General features: G+C 38.3%; 1 protein-coding gene across 11 annotated transcripts in view; it reads left to right on the top strand.

Moving 5' to 3' along the window:
* IPCEF1 (interaction protein for cytohesin exchange factors 1) overlaps positions 1–21,280 on the top strand; it is a 195,891-nt gene that overhangs the window by 66,501 nt on the left and 108,110 nt on the right. For all 11 annotated transcript variants that reach the window (XR_016395259.1, XM_022559836.3, XM_030760277.2 and 8 more), the window contains one exon: positions 802–845. The gene's annotated coding sequence lies outside the window, so the exon portion shown is untranslated. The remainder of the gene's footprint in view (positions 1–801; positions 846–21,280) is intronic.

The raw sequence follows: 21,280 nt of genomic DNA, 5'->3' as shown, positions 1-21,280 counted from the left end.
AAGTGAAGTCAGACAGAGAAAGATAAATATCATATGATAATGCTTATATGTGGAATCTAAAAAAAAGATACATATGAACTTACTTACAAACCAGAAATATTCTCACAGACATAGAAAACAAACTTATGTTTACCAAAGGGAAAGGGGGGGGAGGAATTAATTAGGAGCTTCAGATTAAAATGTGCACATTACTATATATAAAATAGATAAACAACAAGGACCTAGTGTATAGCACAGGGAACTCCGCTCAATATTCTATAATAACCTATGTGTGAAGAGAATCTAAAAAAGAATAGATATTTATATAGGTATAACTGAATCACTTTGCTGTACACCTGAAACTAACACAACATTGTAAATCAACTATACTTCAATAAAAAACCATAATATATATCTATACTATAACTCAATCTCTTTGCTGTATGCCTGAAACATTGTAAATTAATTATACTTAAAAAAAAATAAAAATTAAAAAAAAAGGAAAAGTGGAAATGTATTTTGAGGAATGTTCAAGAGATTAGAATATTATTTTCATTTTATCTTTTAGAAAACGTTCAATTCTGGGGGAATCTCAGTTTAACGATTTCCTGCTAGCTTACTACCCAAGTTTTCCTATTTTCTATGAGATACAACTTTCTGTCTCATTCTCCAGGAGAGACACTGGGTAATTATGATGATGAGCAAAAGTTACTCTTTTGCTGCCTCTTCTTGGGGTTGATGTGGTAGGACTCTGACTTCCTCCCAGGCAGTTGAGTCCTGGCAGAAATCTGATGACCTCTTTCTTGTCTTTTTCTTGTACAGATCAGAAGCAACAGACCTGGAACGAGGAAGTGCATAACTTTTTGGTATGTAATTGAGAACTCTTCAAAACTAATTCTTTCTTTTGGTGATATTCATGACCTGAACAGCCCGTACTCCACTTTGTTATTCTAATTTGTGAACCAAATTATAATAGCCTAGGTGTATTTACCCCGAGGCTAGGATTAATGCAGAGAGAAGCTAATGGTATTCATAAATAACCAACTGTATTTGGTCCTCTGGATTTCCCTTGAAAACGGATTCTTGACGGCGATTACATTTCAGTAGGAGAGCCGCTTAGTAAAGCAATGTATTTATGGAATGATCTTGTTTGAGCCCCTTAGTGGTTGGGGACATACCAAACTGTCAAAGTACCATAGAACTATAATTATGTGAAGAATCTATTTTATAAGCAACTATGGGTTTAGATGCCCATATGTAAATTGAAAGTTCTAGAAATGAGGCGTTTACTAATATAAATTTACTAAGGACTATAATGAAATATTTATATTTAGTAATTATTATATCAATATAAAAGTAAAATAATCTTAAGATGTTCTCATCTTTAAAGTTCATCCCTAATGATCTAGGTAAGACTGGAGTTCTACAAATATATATCTAATTTTTCTCATTATTCCTTTAATTTCCTGTTTATAAAATGCTTCAAAAAGAATGTCTTAGTTCCTCACTGGGACACCTATCACTTGTTTAGTTTAACTCTGCTTATAACTTGCCAGAGAATACAAGAGAAGCATTCTTTTCATAGCTATCTATCAAGAATACCTTCTTTTGTGACTCCATGGGTATAATGAAATAGTAGTAATTTTTCAGAAAATATTAGTATATTAATTCAAGAGCTATTATTTTTCTATGAAGCAAAGAAACAATAGTAATAATAATCACTTTTCTCCCCAGTATGTACTTTCTACCACTTCCAATTACCTAGCAACTGCCTTTGAAACATTGTTACTCATGACCCATTAGTCACCATCATTTTTTTTTAATATCTTTATAGGAGTATAATTGCTTTACGATGGTGTGTTAGTTTCTGCTTTATAACTAAGTGAATCAGCTATACATATACATATACCCCCATATCTCCTCCCTCTTGCATCTCCCTCCCACCCTCCCTATCCCACCCCTCTAGGTGGTCACAAAGCACTGAGCTGATCTCTCTGTGCTATGTGGCTGCTTCCCACTAGCTGTTTTACATTTGGTAGTGTATATATGTCCATGCCACTCTCTCACTTCGTCCCAGCTTCCCCTTCCCCTTCCCCACGGCCTCAAGTCCACTCTCTACGTCTGAGTCTTTATTCTTGTCCTGTCCCTAGGTTCATCAGAACCTTTTTTTTTTTTTTTAGATTCCATATATATGTGTGAGCATATGGTATTTGTTTTTCTCTTTCTGACTTACTTCGCTCTGTATAATGGACTCTAGGTCCATCCACCTCACTACAAAAACTCAATTTTGTTTCCTTTTATGGCTGAGTAATATTCCACTGTATATATGTGCCACATCTTCTTTATCCATTTATCTGTCGATGGACACTGTGGTTGCTTCCATGTCCTGGCTATTGTAAATAGAGCTGTAATGAACATTGTGGTACATGACTCTTTTTTTTTTTTTTTTTTTTTGCGGTACACGGGCTGCTCACCATTGTGACCTCTCCCATTGTGGAGCACAGGCTCCGGACGCGCAGGGTCAGTGGCCCTGGCTCATGGGCCTAGCTGCTCTGCGGCATGTGGGATCTTCCCAGACCAGAGCACGAACCCATGTCCCCTGCATTGGCAGGCGGACTCTCAACCACTGCACCACCAGGGAAGCCTGACTCTTTTTGAATTATGGTTTTCTCAAGGTATATACCCAGTAGTGGTATTGCGGGGTCGTATGGTAGTTCAATTTTTAGTTTTTTAAGGAACCTGCATATGGTTCTCCATAGTGGCTGTATCAATTTACATTCCCACAAACAAGGCAAGAGGGTTCCCTTTTCTCCATACCCTTTATAGTATTTATTGTTTGTAGATGTTTTGATGAAGGCCATTTTGACTGGTGTGCGGTGATAACTCATTGTAGTTTTGATTTGCATTTCTTTAATGATTAGTGATGTTGAGCATCCTTTCATGTGTTTGTTGGCAATCTGTATATCTTCTTTGGAGAAATGTCTGTTTAGGTCTTCTGCCCATTTTTTGATTTTTTTTTTTTTGATATTGAGCTGTATGGGCTGCTTGTAAACTTTGGAGATGAATCCTTTGTCAGTTGCTTCATTTGCAAATGTTTTCTCCCATTCTGAGGGTTGTCTTTTCGTCTTGTTACGGTTTCCCTTGCTGTGCAAAACTTTTAAGTTTCATTAGGTCCCCTTTGTTTATTTTTGTTTTTATTTCCATTACTCTAGGAGGTGGGTCAAAAAGGATCTTGCTGTGATTTATGTCATAGAGTGTTCTGCCTATGTTTTCCTCTAAGAGTTTTATAGTGTCTGGCCTTACATTTAGGTCTTTAATCCATTTTTAGTTTATTTTTGTGTATGGTGTTAGGGAGTGTTCTAATTTCACTCTTTTACATGTAGCTGTCCAGTTTTCAAAGCACCACTTATTGAAGAGGCTATCTTTTCTCCATTGTATATTCTTGCCTCCTTTATCAAAAATAAGGTGACCATATGTGTGTGGGTTTATCTCTGGGCTTTCTATCCTGTTCCATTGATCTACATTTCTGTTTTTGTGCCAGTACCATACTGTCTTGATTATTGTAGCTTTGTAGTATAGTCTGAAATCCAAGAGCCTGATTCCTCCAGCTCCGTTTTTCTTTCTCAAGAAAGAAAATTTGTGTTTCCATACAAATTGAGCAATCTTTTGTTCTAACTCTGTGAAAAATGCCTTTGGTAGTTTGGTAGGGATTGCATTGAAGCTGTAGATTGCTTAGGGTAGTATAGTCGTTTTGACAATGTTGATTCTTCCAATCCAAGAACGTGGTATATCTCTCCATCTGTTTGTATCATCTTTCTTTTCATAAGTGTCTTATGGTTTTCTGCATACCAAAAACTTTTGTCTTTTGTCTCCTTAGGTAGTTTATTCCTAGGTATTTTATTCTTTTTGTTGCAGTGGTAAATGGGAGTGTTTCATTAATTTCTCTTTCAGATTTTTCATCATTACTGCATAGGAATGCAAGAGATTTCTGTGCATTAATTTTGTATCCTGCTACTTTACCAAATTCATTGATTAGCTCTAGTAGTTTTCTGGTAGCATCTTTAGGATTCTCTATGTATAGTATCATGTCATCTGCAAACAGTGACAGCTTTACTTCTTTTCTGATTTGGATTCCTCTTATTTCTTTTTCTTCTCTGATTGCTGTGGCTAAAACTTCCAAATCAATGTTGAGTAATAGTGGTGAGAGTGGGAAACCTTGTCTTTTCCTGACCTTAGTGGAAATGCTTTCAGTCTTTCACCATTGAGGACGATGTTGGCTGTGGGTTTGTCATATATGGCCTTTATTATGTTGAGAACAGTTCGCTCTATGCCTACTTTCTGGAGGATTTTTTATCATAAATGGGTGTTGAATTTTGTTGAAAGCTTTTTCTGCATCTATTGAGATGATCATATGGTTTTTCTCCTTCAATTTGTTAATATGGTTTATCACATTGACTGATTTGCGTATATTGAAGAATCCTTGCATTCCTGGGATAAACCCCCTTGATCATGGCGTATGACCCTTTTAATGTGCTTTTGGATTCTGTTTGCTAGTATTTTGTTGAGGACTTTTGCATCTATGTTCATCAGTGATATTAGCCTGTAGTTTTCTTTTTTTGTGACATCTTTGTCTGGTTTTGGTATCAGGGTGATGGTGGCCTCGTAGAATGAGTTTGGGAGTGTCCCTCCTCTGCTATATTTTGGAAGAGTTTGAGAAGGGTAAGTGTTAGCTCTTCTTTAAATGTTTGATAGAATTTGCCTGTGAAGCCATCTGGTCTTGGGCTTTTGTTTGCTGGAAGATTTTAAATCACAGTCTCAATTTCAGTGCTTGTGATTGGTCTGTTCATATTTTCTATTTCTTCCTGGTTCAGTCTTGGAAGGTTGTGCTTTTCTAAGAATGTGTCCATTTCTTCCAGGTTGTCCATTTTATTGGCACATAATTGATTGTAGTAATCTCTTATGATCCTTTGTATTTCTGCAGTGTCACTTATTACTTCTCCTTTTTCATTTCTAATTCTATTGATTTGAGTCTTCTCCGTTTTTTTCTTGATGAGTCTGGCTAATGGTTTATCAATTTTGTTTATCTTCTCAGAGAACATGCTTTTAGTTTTATTGATCTTTGCTATGGTTTCTTTCATTTCTTTTTCATTTATTTCTGATCTGATCTTTATGATTTCTTTCCTTCTGCTAACTTTGGGGTTTCTTTGTTCTCCTTTCTCTAATTGCTTTAGGTGTAAGGTTAGGTTGTTTATTTGAGGTGTTTCTTGTTTCTTGAGGTAGGCTTGTATTGCTATAAACATCCTTCTTAGAACTGCTTTTACTGCATCACATAAGTTTTGGGTCATCGTGTTTTCAGTGTCATTTGTTTCTAAGTATTTTCTGATTTCCTCTTTGATTTCTTCAGTGATCTCTTGGCTATTTAGTAGTGTATTGTTTAGCCTCCATGTGTTTGTATTTTTTACAGATTTTTTTCCTGTAATTGATGTATAGTCTCATAGTGTTGTGGTCAGAAAAGATACTTGATACGATTTTAATTTTATTAAATTTACCAAGGCTTGATTTGTGACCCAAGATATGATCTCTCCTGGAGAATGTTCCATGAGCACTTGAGAAGAAAGTGTATTCTGTTGTTTTTTGAATGGAATGTCCTATAAATATCAATAAAAATTAAGTCCATCCTGTTTAATGTATCATTTAAAGTGTGTGTTTCCTTATTTATTTTCATTTTGGATGATCTGTCCATTGGTGAAATTGGGATGTTAATGTCCCCTACTATGAGTGTGTTACTGTCGATTTCCCTTTTTATGGCTGTTAGCATTTGCCTTATGTATTGAGGTGTCCTATATTGGGTGCATAAATATTTACCATTGTTATATCTTCTTCTTGGATTGATTCCTTGATCATTATGTAGTGTCCTTCTTTGTCTATTGTAATAGTCTTTATTTTAAAGTCTATTTTGTGTGTTATGAGAATTCCTACTCCAACACTCTTGATTTCCATTTGCATGGAATATCTTTTTCCATCCCCTCACTTTCAGTCTGCATGTGTCCCTAGGTCTGAAGTGGGTCTCTTGTAGACAGCATACATACGGGTCTTGTTTTTGTATCCATTCAGCCAGTCTATGTCTTTTGGTTGGAACATTTAATCCATTTACATTTAAAGTAGTTATCAATATGTATGTTCCTATTACCATTTTCTTAATTGTTTTGGGTTTGTTATTGTAGGTCTTTTCCTTCTCTTGTGTTTCCTGCCTAGAGAAATTCCTTTAGCATTTATTGTAGAGCTGGTTTGGTGGTGCTGAATTCTCTTAGCTTTTGCTTTCTGTAAAGGTTTTAATTTCTCTGTCGAATCTGAATGAGATCCTTGCTGGGTAGATTAATCTTGGTTGTGCGTTTTTCCCTTTCATCACTTTAAATATGTCCTGCCACTCCCTGCTGGCTTGCAGAGTTTCTGCTGAAAGTTTCTTTCTCTTCTTTGTTCGCACAGCTCCTGGGATTCAGCTTTGGATTTGGCCCCATCTCTGCGTGTAGGCCGCCTGGGGGCATCTGTTCCTCCTCCGACAGGATGGGGTTAAAAGAGCAGCTGATTAGGGGGCTCTGGCTCACTCAGGCCGGGGGGAGGGAGAAGCACCAAATGCGGGGTGAACCTGTGGCAGCAGAGGCCAGTGTGATGTTGCACCAACCTGAGGCGCACCGTGTGTTTCCTGGGGAAATTTTCCCTGGATCTCAGGACCCTGGCAGTGGCGGGCTGCACAATCTCCCGGGAGGGGAGGTGTGGATAGTGACCTGTGCTTGCACACAGGCTTCTTGGTGGCTGCAGCAGCAGCCTTAGCATTCTCATGCCCGCCTCTGCTGTCCACGCAGATAGCCGCGGCTCGCGTCCGTCTCTGAAGCTTGTTTAGGCGGTGCTCTGTATCCCCTCTCCTTGCGCACCCCGAAGCAATGGTCTCTTGCGTCTTAGGCAGGTCCAGACTTTTTCCAGGACTCCCTCTCAGCTAGCTGTGGTGCACTGACCCCCTTCAGGCTGTGTTCACACAACCAACCCCCGTCCTCTCCCTGGGATCTGACTTCTGAAGCTGGAACCTCAGCTCCTAGCCCCCAACCCGCCCTGGCTGGTGAGCAGACAAGCTTCTCAGGCTGGTGAGTGCTGGTCGGCACTGATCCTCTGTGCAGGAATCTCTCTGCACTCCTATTGCTGTGTTCTCCTCTGTGGCTCCGATGCTTCCCCCCCTGCCACCCCCCGTCTCTGCCAGTGAAGGGGTTTCCTAGTGTGTGGAAACTTTTCCTTCTTCACAGTTCCCTCCCTGAGGTGCAGGTCTGGTCCCTATTCTTTCTCTTTTTTTTTTGCGGTACACGGGCCTCTCCCATTGCGGAGCACAGGCTCCGGACGCGCAGGCTCAGCGGCCATGACTCATGGGCCCAGCTGCTCGGCGGCATGTGGGATCTTCCCGGACCGGGGCACAAACCCGTGTCCCCTGCATCGGCAAGCAGACTCTCAACCACTGCGCCACCAGGGAAGCCCATGGCCCCTATTCTTATATTTCTGTTTTTTCTTTTGCCCTACCCAGGTACGTGGGGAGTTTCTTGCGTTTCGGGAAGTCTGAGGTCTTCTGCCAGCGTTCAGTAGGTGTTCTGTAGGAGTTGTTCCACGTGTAGATGTACTTCTGATGTATTTGTTGGGAGGAAGGTGATCTCCACGTCTTACTCCTCCGCCATCTTTCAGGTCTCTCCCTGAGAAGATATTTTAATCTCATGATGGATTGTGTGTCTGACTGGATATTGAATTTTATGTAGAAAATTTATTTTCGTTTAGAACTTTCAAGGCATTGCTCCAACATCTTTGACATTCCATGTTGCATATGAGAAATCTGATGTCATTCTTATTCTTGTTTCTTTGTAGATAAATACCTTTTTATCCTCTCTGCATACCTTCGGAATTCTGAAATTTCACAAGACATATTCAGGTGTACATCTTTTAAAATATGTCTGATTCAGCATTTTGTGGCATAGGAAGGTTATTATTTTCCCTCTCTCTCTGAGCTCTGATTCCCACTATTTTGGTTTCATTCTCTATTCTCTCCACCAGGTAACCAAGATGGCTACTGCTAACTCTGGGTTTGCATTGCACTCATGACTAAAATCCCAGAAAAAAGGACAAGTCTTTTTCCTAATTGTCTGGGCAGAATTTCCTGATTAGCCTGAGTAGGTTCATGTACTCCTTTCTGAACTGGTCATTGTGTCAAAGAGGATAAGTACTTTGATTCATCTATTTCTTATCCCCTCTACTGCTTCTACTCTGGCTCAAGACATTCTAACATCTTCTCGGGATGACTGTGGGAGCCTCTTAACTGGTTTCTCAATTTATATCCTTGCTCCCATCAGTCTTTTGGCTAGAGCCAGAGCTGTTAATGTGTTTGTCAGATCAAAACCCTACAAAGCTTGCCTGGAAAGATTCAAGGGAAGCTAGAGTCTTCAACCATTGCCTAAGAGACCACCAAGATCTAAGAGAGGATACAAGAGAGAGGATGGATGCAGCTTATGGAAGGCCACACTGACAAATTTGTAGCACGTCATATAGTTAATGAGATGCCTTTGAAGCGTTTTTAATTGACATGATCAGGTCTTAGAAAGATTTATCTGGTAGCAGTATTAAAGATGAAATGGAGACATACAAACCAAGATAAGGGAGATCCACTAAAGTGGTCTAGGCCAACTGATGATGGGCTGAACTACACTTTGGAGCAGTGAGAATGAAAGAGAGGTAGATTTATATCAGTGATGTTAATAAAGGAGAATCAGTTGCTCTTTGTTACTCTACATGACCTTAGTTCAGACCTGGCTCTCTCACCTACTAGCTGTATGACCTTAAATAATTTACATAATTCTCAATTCAAATCTCTCCTTGACTTTAAAATAAAAATAATATTAATATTAATATTAATTCCTAACTCAAAAAAAAAAAGACCACCAAGACCAAGTCAGATCTGCATGATCTGACTTCCCATGACCCCTCTGACCTCATCTGCTGCCACTCTCCTTCCGTTGCACCCTCAGCCTCAGCCATGCTGGCCTCCTTGTTATGCCGCACACATGCCAGACACCTTCCCAGTCCCACTCTGGGGCCACTGCGTTGGCCGTTCCCCAAAGCTGGGCTGCTTCACCCTTGGATAGCCATGGGCTATTTCTTCACCTCTTTCAGGTCTTTACCCTAATATCGGCTATTTAGTAAGTCCATTTCTATCTACCCATTTAAAAATCACAACCCTCTATAATACTCTCCCCTATTTTATTTTTCCCCATTTATCTCAGTCTAATATACCATTTATTCTACTTACTTATCTTATTAATTATTTGTCTATCCCCATGAAATGTAGGCCCCATGAGGGCAGGAGGTTTTATCTATTGTGTTCAATATTGTATCTTCAGGCTATAAAACTGTCAGCCAATACATATCTGACGAATGAATGGATGATTGGCAAACCTAAGCCATATGCTTGCTCCTGTTTGGGGGAATGTGGGACCATATGATTGACAGTGCCTCAAGGAGGGGAAGAGGCAATTCCTTGAAGTAAAAGGAGCTGGTCTGACAAAAATTAATAAATAACCAATAAAAGATTCTTCTAGTGAGCTTTGAGAAATGGGGGTCTGTATTAAAAGGGCCTAAGATTAATCGGTGGAAGAAAGCAGCAGATCTGAAACCTGACAGTAATTTTCCAATTTGTTTGATTCTGAATTTTGCATGTATACAGTAGTCTGATATGTTATAATTAGTTTTTAAATGTTAAGTAATTTTGCCTGGAAAAAAATATGGGGAAAATAATTTTCTCTGATTTTATGAATAATTTATTTCATTTTCAGTTAGATTTTTACGCCCACTGATCAATGTGTGAAAAAATGTTAGTCTTTGGCAAAGAATATTTTATTTCTTTCAGGAGAGCAGGTTGCAAGATGGATAATTGGGTAATCTCTCTATATTAGATTTTTTCTTAACTATTTACCTGCATCCAAATGAAAGTTTTTGATGTTAACAGTTTCAGGCTGAATAATTGGCAGGTTAAGAGGTATAACTCAGAAGTTTTTATTTTGTATCTAGCTTTTCCTGCTTTACCAGTCTTGCTGGAGTTCTACTTTGTTAATTTTTGTTCAAAGAATTAACTTTGTGTTTTATTAATCTTCTCTATATTTTTCTATTTTATTGATTTCTGCCTTTATTTTTACTATTTCTATCTTGGGTTTGTTATTTTGCTATTTTTCTCGTTTCATGTGTTAAGCTCTTAACTTATTTTTTTTAACCCTTCTTTTTTTGATAAATGCATTTAAAGTATAAATTTTCCTTTGAAAAATGCTTTAGCTGTGTTTCCTAAAACTTTTTTGATAGGTAGTGTTTTCAATGGTGATAAATTTTAAATATTTCCCATTTGATTTCCTTAATTCTTTTTTAAAATTTAATTTTTATTTTATATTGGGGTATAGCTGATTTACAATGTTGTGTTAGTTTCAGGTGTACAGCAAAGTGGTTCAGTTATACATGTACATATATCTATTCTTTTTCAGATTATTTTCCCACAGAGGTTATTATAAAATATCAAGTGGAGTTCCCTGTGCTATACACAGGTCCTTGTTGATTATCTATACAATTTTTTTAGTAGTGCAAGATTTAGTTTCCAGACACGTAGACTATTTAAAGCTATGTTTTCATTATTAATTTCTATAATTAATGCATTACAGCCAGTGAACATAATCTGTGTTAAACTGGTTCTGTGAAATTTATCAAGACCTCCTTCGTAATACAGTACTTTTGTCAATTTTTGACAATATACCATGTGTGCTGAAAATGAGAGTTTATTCTGTTTCTCAAGTATAGAAAGTATAGAGTTCTGTGTGTCTAAATTTACTAATTTGTGTCATTTGGGTCATCTACATTTCTGTTTATTTATTGTCTGCTTAAGCTATTGATATCTGAGAGATGTGTGCTATAATCTTCAACTATAATTGTCAAGTTATATATTTCTCTTTCCAGTTCTATGAGTTGTGGTTGCTTGAGGCAATATATTTATATGTCTATGAAGGTTATATTTTCTGATTGTATTTTTGTTATAAATATATATGTATATTTACCATGAATTTTATATTTTCAGATATTAAAATTGTCATCACAGCTTTCTTTCTGTTCATGTTTGCCTGTAGATTTGTTTCCATCTTTTAAATTTTAACATTTCATATTCTTTTGTTTTCTTTTTTTCTTCTTTTAGATAACATACTGCTAAATCTTACTTTTTAAAATAAATTTTATTTTGAAATATAACATATATTATATTAAATATAATATTCATAGATTGCACAAAACTAATTTGAATAGCCTGATGCTTTATCACAAAGCAAAAATTCTTGTAACTACTACTTGAGTCAAGAAATAGGATACTGTTGGGATACCCCGAATCACCTCTTGGCCTCTTCTAATAAATAATCCCTGCCTTCCCTTAAAGGTAACCACTCTCCTGCCATTTGTGATAATTACTGCCTTGCATTCCTGTATAATTTAATGACCCAGGTGTACTTTGCTAAACACTGAGGTCTAGTTTTGCCAGTTTTATTATTTTATATAAACATAATTATACAGTGTATATTCTTTGGTGTCTGGTTTCTTTCTCTCAATATTATATGACTGTGAGATATGGAGTTTCCCCTTTTTTATTGCTAAGTAGTATTCCATTGTATGACTAATCCACAATCTATCCACTTTCCTGTTTATAAACATTTGGATTATTTTTTTAACATTTTCTCTATTATTAATAAAGCTTCTAGAAACATTATTATACATGTTTTCAGTGTACATGTGCGTGCATATCTGATGCATGTACACTTAAGAGTAAAATTTATGGGTCATAGGCTATGCATGTGGTCAGCTTTAGCAGATTTTGCCAAACAGTTTTCCAAAACGGTTGTCCTAATTTACGCTCTCTACAGCATTGTTTGAGTGTTTTCTTTGGCTCTACAATGTACTTGTTATTGTCAGTCTTCTAAAATTTCATGATTTTGGCCAGTGTTTAATGATGTTTCTTTACAGTTTTACCTTGTATTTCATTGAATGGTAATGAGGTTAAGCACCTTTTCATACATATATTGGCTAATTGATATCCTCATTTGTGAAACGGCTCTTAAGTCTTTTCTCATTTTTCTCTTGGGTTTTTCTGTTTCTGACTGATTTATAGAAATTCTTTATGCATTCTGGTATATAGCCTTGTATAGGTTATATGTACTGCACATATCTTTTCTCATTCATTTATTTGCTTTTACAATCCCTACTGTTGTCTTTTGGTAAACGGAAATTCTTAATTTTAGTGGGTTCCAACTTACCAAGTTTTTCCTTTATGATTAGAACCAATGGGGAAATGACAGTATTTTCAGTAAATGAAACTGAGACAATTGGTTATTAATTTTAAAAATGAAAATTAACCCTTATTTGAAACCAGAATCAAAGATCAATTGCAAGTAGATTATAGATCTAAAATGAAAGGCAAAACAACAGAAGTTCTAGAAGAAAAGGTAAGATAATATCCTTTTGGCCATAGGATAATAAAATTAACAACAAAGAAAAAGCACTAACCATAGTCGTCTTTGCAATCTTTTTTAAAAAATTTACTTATTATTTTATTTTTTGGCTGCGTTGGGTCTTCGTTGCTGTGTGCAGGCTTTCTCTAGTTGTGGCGAGTGGGGGCTACTCTGTTGTGGTGCGTGGGCTCCTCATTGTGGTGGCCTCTCTTGTTGTGGAGCATGGGCTCTAGGAGTGTTGGCTTCAGTAGTTGTGGCACATGGGCTCAGTAGTTGTGGTTTGTGGGCTCTAGAGCTCAGGCTCAGTAGTTGTGGCGCACGGGCTTAGTTGCTCCACGGCCTGTGGGATCTTCCCGGACCAGGGCTCGAACCCGTGTCCCCTGCATTGACAGGCAGATTCCTAACCTCTGCGCCACCAGGGAAGCTCCATCTTTGCAATCTTGAGTCCTCTAATTAATGAATATGACATATCCTTCCATTTGTTTATATCTTCTTTAATTTCTTTCAATAATATTTTATAGATTTCTTCATAGAAGTATTACATGTCTTTTGTTAGAGTCATTCTAATGTATTTGGAACTTAATTATGTTGTTATATTTGTATCTTCTTATAAATTTTATTTTCATGCTATCTGTTGCTGGCATGTAGAAAAGTTATTGATTTTTACATATTGGGCAGGTATCTAGCAACCCTTCTATATCCACTTTTTAGTTTAAATAATTCACATGTAGATTCTTTTTCATATGTAAAATCATATCATCTGAAAATATTGACAATCTTAATTTCTTATTTTTAAATTATTGTAATGCTTACTAATTTTTAATGAGCTCTTCTGATACAGTGTTCAGCATCTTTGGTTTATTCCTAATATCCAAGAAAAGGTTTCAACATATTACCATCAAATATGTGATGGAAGAAAGAAGGACCACCTTACTTACTGAAAATGGTAGTGAGGACCTCTTTGTTTCGCCCAGGACAGAATTTGAGAAGAGCTTGGCTTGGCAGTTCTTCTCTGATTCATGTGGTTTTAGCGGGAGTGGTTGGGACAGAAGGATCCTCTTCCAAGATCACTTTTTTTTTTTTTGCGGTACGCGGGCCTCTCACCGTTGTGGCCTCTCCCGTTGCAGAGCACAGGCTCCGGACGCGCAGGCTCAGCGGCCATGGCTCACGGGCCCAGCCGCTCCGCGGCATGTGGGATCCTCCCGGACCGGGGCACGAACCCGTGTCCCCTGCATAGGCAGGCGGACTCTCAACCACTGCGCCACCAGGGAAGCCCCAAGATCGCTTTTTCATCCACACGTCTGTGTTCCTTAGGTCCTCCTTTTCCTAGCACTTTGTTCTGGGACTCTCCACGTGGCTTGGCTTTTCCTGGCCCAAAAGTCTTAGAGTGACTGGACTTTGTAAATGTAATCTGGCTTCCCTGAGAACAAGTGTTTCTCTTTCAGATTTAAAATTCTATGGGTTGGGGTCTGTGAGTTCATACCCATTGAAATTAAACTTATCTGTTTAATTAAAAAAACCTTTCTCCTCTAAACGTTTGACATAATCCAAATTTCAGTAAAATGGTGTCAGGAAAAAATAAATAATTCCTTGTTTCCTTGTGATGACAGACTTTTGAGGTTAAAGTCATCTAGGGCAGTGGGAGGGTGGCAGGTGCAGATGTAAGCTGAATGTGAGAAGATGGGTATAAAACAGTGTGTAGGTGAGGTGTGGGTGAGAGAGTGCAAAATGAAGAGAGCAGGCAGGTCACAGGAAGCTGGGCGGACCACAGGAAGCTGGCTGGAAAAAACGTCTTTGGCTTTACTTAATTGAAAGCAAGAATAAAACAACCCAAAGACAAATGGAAAATCTCATACACAAAGTCTATAAAGAGATGGAAACAAAAAAAATAAGCTCACGCGAGTTCAGAGAAAGGTGAACTCAAGTGGCTGGCCAATTACATTCTACTCTAATTTTTGTGTTATTTCTCAAGACTTTATGCAGTATGATAATCTAATTAAAAAACAGTAAAAAGCAAAAATTTCCTTTAGAAATAAACACAAAATAGTCTTTTTTAAAGCTTAGATTTCCAGCTTTATGATTCTAGTAGTTTTAAAAAATGCTCTATTGAAATCAAAAGCAGGAGTGAGAATGATCTTTCAGAATGATCTTTCGGTCTTTGGTCTCAAGCTAAACAGTGTACTTACGTGTTTGTCCACTAGGTGTCTCTTTGCATACATGTTATGATTCCAGAGAAAGCTAATCTATTTCTGCAGGCAATAGTTTGCGTGGACTGTGTCAACAAATGTCTCAGTTTTGGGGTATTTAAGAATGGCTTTAATTTAACAGGTCTTCTTTAATAAATAGAGGCATCTTGGCTAGAGCTCTCATTCTTGCTTTAAAAAAATTTTGGAGACATTAACCAGGAATTGTCAGCAGACACAGAATTCAGGTACTTGCATCAGGGTTGTCGGCAACCTGATACAGGTAGCCTGCCCATTTAGGATTGCAACCAGGAAGTTAGCCCTACATTATTTATAAATGAAGCCTTGGCAAGGGTGCTCAATTCCAAAACAAGCTGCATTTGGCTCTCCAATGTCTCTCTTTCCAGAAACTATATTCCTTGTGGATCAGATCCTTCAAAATCACCTAGTGGCAGCTGATCTGTGGTCCCATATGTAGCACTTTGAGTAAAAGATGTCAACTGTGGTGAGTCACATAAGGCTTCTCTGAATTGTTCCAATTTGGCAAGTTGTTTACCTTCTCTAACTTGTCCTAAAATACAGGCAGGGTCAATATAAATCAACAGGTATTTATTAGGTGCCTACTGTATGCCTGGCCTGCAGTGTCTACGAGAATTCTGGGACTCAATTCATTCTCTAAGAATGTGATGAGACTTACTGTTTGCAGAAAAATTAAGCATGCTTCTAAGGAGAATTTGAAAAGGCAACATTATTATAAGAGGCAACACTGTTAATGTCCAAAGGACCCTGAGCTTGGGGTCTGAAGGCTTGAGTTCTGACTTTATGACTTGCTAGCTCTGTAGGGTAGTTAGTCTATCTGCTCTGTATGTCAGTTTCTTTACTTGTAAAAGTATAGGTAATATTACTTTACAGAGTTGGGACTTCCCTGGCAGTCCAGTGGTTAAGACTCCATGCTTCCAATGCAGGGGGTGAGGGTTCGCTCCCTGGTTGGGGAACTAAGATCCCACATGCCTCACGGTGTGGCCAAAAAAAAAAAAAAAGAAAAAAAGAAAAAAAAGGAAAAAATTACAGAGTTGATGTGAAGACTGCAAATAATTTGCTATAATTCTGCCGAGTATCATTGTAAGAGCTTCCAGGAGAAGTCTCCCTGTTCTTGGTAAAGGCAGCCTTTCCTCTTATGATGCACAGCAGGTTAGTTCCTCACGGTCACTACTTCTCCTGTCGGACAGGGCCTCGGGCACTCATTTTGCAAAATCATGAGGCCCATCAAAGTGGTATTTCCCAAGAAAGAGCTAGCCAGACAAAAGGGGAAGTTTTGCTCCAACTGCAGAGCAATAGGTGCAAGCAACAGGCAGCTGTGTAATAGTTCTTTTTCTGGCTTCCTTCTAGCCTGCAATGGTCCTGTAGCAGAGGCCACTGCTGCACGGGGTACACCTATTCCTTTGAGTGAAAAGAGGGTTCAGTGGAGGGTTGTTTGGCAAAGCTGAGTTAAAGTGAAGGGCTGCCTCGGAGCAGTGTGAACACAGTCTGGAGTTCATGGGCAGAAACATGTACTCTCTTCCAGAAAGCAAAAATATGAATTTAACTCATGTGGAGAAATTTAGGGCTGCAAATGGCCGAAAGGTAAGGGTGATCATTTGCCATTCTTGTCCGGCCCATCTTAGTGCATTGTATCTGCTCTCACCCCACACAGGCTGGAGTGAAGTGAATTTATGAATCAGGTGTTGTTACTCAGGGGCTGCCATTGTAGACAACCAGGGTGTGCTTATGGGACAGACTGTTGTTGCCCTAATAACTGATGCTTTGCCTGTGGGCTACCAGCGCTGCCTGTGGCCTCATCACAGCCCTGGCGGCCTTGTCCCCACTTGATGGAGCATCCTGAGGCTAGTACGAATCGGTGAAGAGGTTCCTTGGGTTTCCATCACAAATCTTTTAAATCCAACCTAAGCACACAGCTAGTTTAGATCTTAGAATGACTGCCTCCTAGAAGTGCCTTGGATCTGTCACTGGTCTAGGAGGCAGGTGCCTTGCAGGTTTTATCTGCATTGGTGCACGAAGCTGCTACTATGGCGTGTGTGTGTGTGTGTGTGTGTGTGTGTGTGTGTGTGTTGGGAGGTGTGAAAACATATTTTGCAGGGCCCCTACCTTTATAAATAATTTGAAGAGGGCCGATTCTGGAGGCCTGGTGGGATCAATCACTTACTGGGCTGGTGCTGTGGAATTTAAGACAATTGCGGAAACAGAACCAACCCTACAAAAATGAGTTCTGGTGGTCTCTGGGCATCTGGTCGACCTCACTAGCTGGTGAAGGGAAAGCGCCTCGGTTGGGAGCAATGGGCACAGGGCGCACATGGGCAGCGCCTGGCTACTGCCCGGAGGTGGATTGGCAGGGCCCTGCCCCCTTACCAGAGCCCTAAGGGCATGCTGGGACACAGACCATAATCTGTGACTCTTTCGGGTTCTGGAGGCTGCACACGGGCATATACGCCTGCCGCAAGAGATGCGAGGGAGCTTCGTGCCTCCCTAAGGGGCAGGTCCAGCAGCCGTTTGGTTTTGGTGCAGGTTCTTCCAGGACGTAGAAGAGGCAGATTGTTGCTGATCGCTTACAGTTTGCCACCTGCTTGTTACTTTGGTAAAATGATCCTTTGGGAATAGAGATTGACATTGTTGGCTGAAAGAAGGGGTTTCCCCCCCCCCCTTAGATTTGTGGATTTTTATGTCTAAACCTTGATTGTCAGGGCTGACAGCTTACGTGGGAATGCAGGAGAGTAAGGAAGAACCCTGCCAATCTCCTCAGATGATGGATCACGGCATTTCAGTGGTGTTGAAAATAAAATAATTTTATTATAGTTTCTGTTTTAAAAAAGTCGCAGCTCTTAAAACCATCTGTCAGATTATCCTCAAAGTTGAGAGACTGCAGAAAAGAAATGCAGTGAAATGAGCGGAAAAGTTAAAGATAAAAAAGAGAAAATAAATGACAGAGGAAGAATGAGACTTTTAAAGCGTGTAGGAGATGGATTGGAACAGAATGACAATAGAGCTAAAATTAAAAAGGAAAAAGTTTGAAATAATTTGGATAAATATTTCCATTTCGTAAATTTCCTGGACAAAGTAACAACCCCAGGCCAGCCCACCCCATACATCCCTGCAGGTGTACTCACAGGAAGGTCATCTTGCACTTTGCTCCCTTCTCTCCTGCTCTGCCGTAACAAGAGATTTCCTGCTAAGTAGCAAAGCTAATGGATTGTTTCATGTCCTTTGCTTTCATATCTGAGCAAAGATGAATTTTCTCTCCTGCTTCCTGTGGCATCACTACGATGGACAATCACTTAACAGAAGATGCTTACAGACAGTTCTCATTGTTAGTTAAGTCTACACTTTGTTGTTACATGTTTTCCATGCTTTTCGATGATTGAGACTTCTGCCTCTATAATGACCTGCATCTTCTGGCTCCAAAGAGCTCTAGTTTTTGGATTAAGGATAATGCACATTGTTTGCCTCATGGATTGTCCATAAATCCATTCACTGTTCTGAGAATGTCTTGTCAAATGCTAACACTGTAATGTTAAAGGATAAGCATGTGAATTAATCTGTTGATTTTTTAAATTTTTGTTCAGTTTTGTTGTTTTCACTTAAGGCTCTATGAAAAAGAGAATAAACCTGGCTCATAGTTTCTTTCAATTGGAAAATTATCTCAAAATCACAATAAATTGTATTCTTTTAAAAAATCTTTAAAACAGTAGGCATGGTACTTGTTTTGCTGCATCATCCCAAAGATTATAATGTTCACTGAGGAATAATCAAGACAGTTACTTTTGGATCAATTGAACCTATAACTGCCTTTAGTGAGTTTTTAAAAAAAATACCAGTTATACTATCTACTGTCTGCTTTATCAATAGTGCCTTTGTTGCATATTGATATTCTTGGTTTATTTTCTGGTTTTAAGATGATACAGGACCAGAATCCATATTTCTGACTTACTGATTTACCAAACAGTTTCTAAAATAAATTGCTAGAATGAACTTTTGTTTGTGTAAAATGAGAGGGACTGATTCTTCACCAGTGTCTTAGTCATCTTGGGCCTCTATAACAAAATACTGTAAACTAGGTGGCTTATCAGCAACAGAAGTTCATTTCTCACAGTTCTGGAGTCTGGAACTGGCATCATGGTGCCAGCACAGTCAGGTTCTGGTACGAGCCCTCTTCTGGGTTGCAGATTGCTAACTCTTCTTCTTGTATCTTCACATGGTGGAAAGAGTGAGCTGGCTCTCTGACCCCTTCTTAAAACGGCACTAATCTCATTTATGAGGGCCCCTGCCATCATGACCTATTTACCTCCCCAAGGCCCCACCTCCAAATACTACCACACTGGGAATTAGATTTCAACATACGAATTTTTCAGGGACACAAACATTCAGTCCATAACAACCAGTATATATTAAGGAAAAAAATCTCTTCTTTGAAATTAGCTTTATTATGCATTTGGTAATGAAATGTGTTTCTACTTTTCAGTTACAGAGCTTATCAGAAATACATTTTATGTCATTGTACTAACTGAAAAAGTATTAATAACCTCAGTGTTTTGGCTAAGTCTCATGTTGTGGTGTGTTAAGGAATTGTTCTTTAAAGAAGGTAACTGTCTAAATATGACTGAGAAAACTATTCCCTTAAACTCTGAAATACGGTACCAAAAACGTCTAGAGGAGAGTAGGCTAGGGAGTTTAATCCACTTCCAAGTGTGAACGCTATTTTATTTGATGAAAACTGCTGTCACCCTGGCTCAGACCCTTCAGTTGTGTGCTAAGTCCATTAGGAAGAATAGTTTTCTATAACAAAGCTGTTTCTAGGTAATTGCTCCCATTCTATGTAATTGCTACCTCTTTTTGAGCATCCACGTGTTTCCCATATGAGATTTCACTTAATTCTCACAAAAACCCTATCAGCTGGTTATTATCATTTCTGTTTAAGAGGTGAAGCTCTTACCATTTATAGAAGTTAAGTGATTTTCCTAAGTTTCCACATTTAGCAAGTGGCAGAGTGAAATCTGTTTGACCATAATCCATGTGTGTGCAGTAGTTTTAAAGCTTTTTTTTTTGGTTGTGTACCCATAAAATAATATGGAAACCCTATGTGCTCCTTCACAGTTTAAATTGTCACTCAGAGTTTTTATCATATGTTTAAATAGATGTGAAAGATGTAATTTCTGGCATATTATAAATTTTCATAGCGAAAAAGGTAACATTTCTCTTTAAATATAACTTAGGCAATATAAACCGAAATCTGACATGTCTTGCTATTTTTTTAAAGTAATATTTGAAGTTTTAGATTTTACATAGCTCTTTTTTATTTTTTCCCCCGGAGCTCATTTTCTGATTCCAGTACTCCATAGATTTTTGTTCAATTATATAATATCTTTATGCATGAAAATTTACTGATACTTATTAATAATAATTAATAAAATTATTATTAAAAATTGATAATTCTGTAATACATTTCAACTATATATATATTTAAAATTAAATTAATTTAAAAAATTTGAGGTGACATAATTCTTTAAGCCATAAATGATTTCATTTGGAATGAGTTATTATTATAATTCTTATTGGTACATAACAAACAATATGAATGTTACACATTTTTACGGATAATGATAACTACAAGAGATATTTTTTTAAAACATCTTTATTGGAGTATAATTGCTTTACAATGGTGTGTTATTTCTGCTTTATAACAAAGTGAATCAGTTATACATATGTCCCCATATCTCTTCCCTCTTCAATCTCCCTCCCTCCCACCCTCCCTATCCCACCCCTCCAGGCGGTCACAAAGCACCGAGCTGATCTCCCTGTGCTATGTGGCTGCTTCCCACTAGCTATCTACCTTAGGTTTGGTAGTGTATATATGTCCATGCCTCTCTCTCGCTTTGTCACACCTTACCCTTCCCCCTCCCCATAGTCTAAAGTCCATTCTCTAGTAGGTCTGTGTCTTTATTCCTGTCTTACCCCTAGGTTCTTCATGACATTTTTTTCCCTTAAATTCCATATATATGTGTTAGCATACGGTATTTGTCTTTCTCTTTCTGACTTACTTCACTCTGTATGACAGACTCTAGGTCTATCCACCTCCTGACAAATAGCTCAATTTCGTTTCTTTTTAAGGCTGAGTAATATTCCATTGTATATATGTACCACATCTTCTTTACCCATTCACCTGTCGATGGACACTTAGGTTGTTTCCATCTCCGGGCTATTGTAAATAGAGCTGCAATGAACATTTTGGTACATGACTCTTTTTGAATTATGGTTTTCTCAGGGTATACGCCCAGTAGTGGGATTGCTGGGTCATATGGTAGTTCTATTTGTAGTTTTTTAAGGAACCTCCATACTGTTCTCCACAGTGGCTGTATCAGTTTACATTCCCACCAACAGTGCAAGAGGGTTCCCTTTTCTCCACACCCTCTCCAGCATTTATTGTTTCTAGATTTTTTGATGATGGCCATTCTGACTGGTGTGAGATGATATCTCATTGTAGTTTTGATTTTCATTTCTCTAATGATTAATGATGTT

Source organism: Delphinapterus leucas, chromosome 12 (assembly GCF_059928025.1).
Source record: "Delphinapterus leucas isolate spDelLeu-1000000601 "Yukka" chromosome 12, BTC_Dleu_Yukka2, whole genome shotgun sequence".
NCBI lineage: Eukaryota > Metazoa > Chordata > Mammalia > Artiodactyla > Monodontidae > Delphinapterus > Delphinapterus leucas.
The sequence above is the reverse complement of the archived record's forward strand: the minus strand, read 5'-3'. Positions and strand labels throughout refer to the sequence as shown.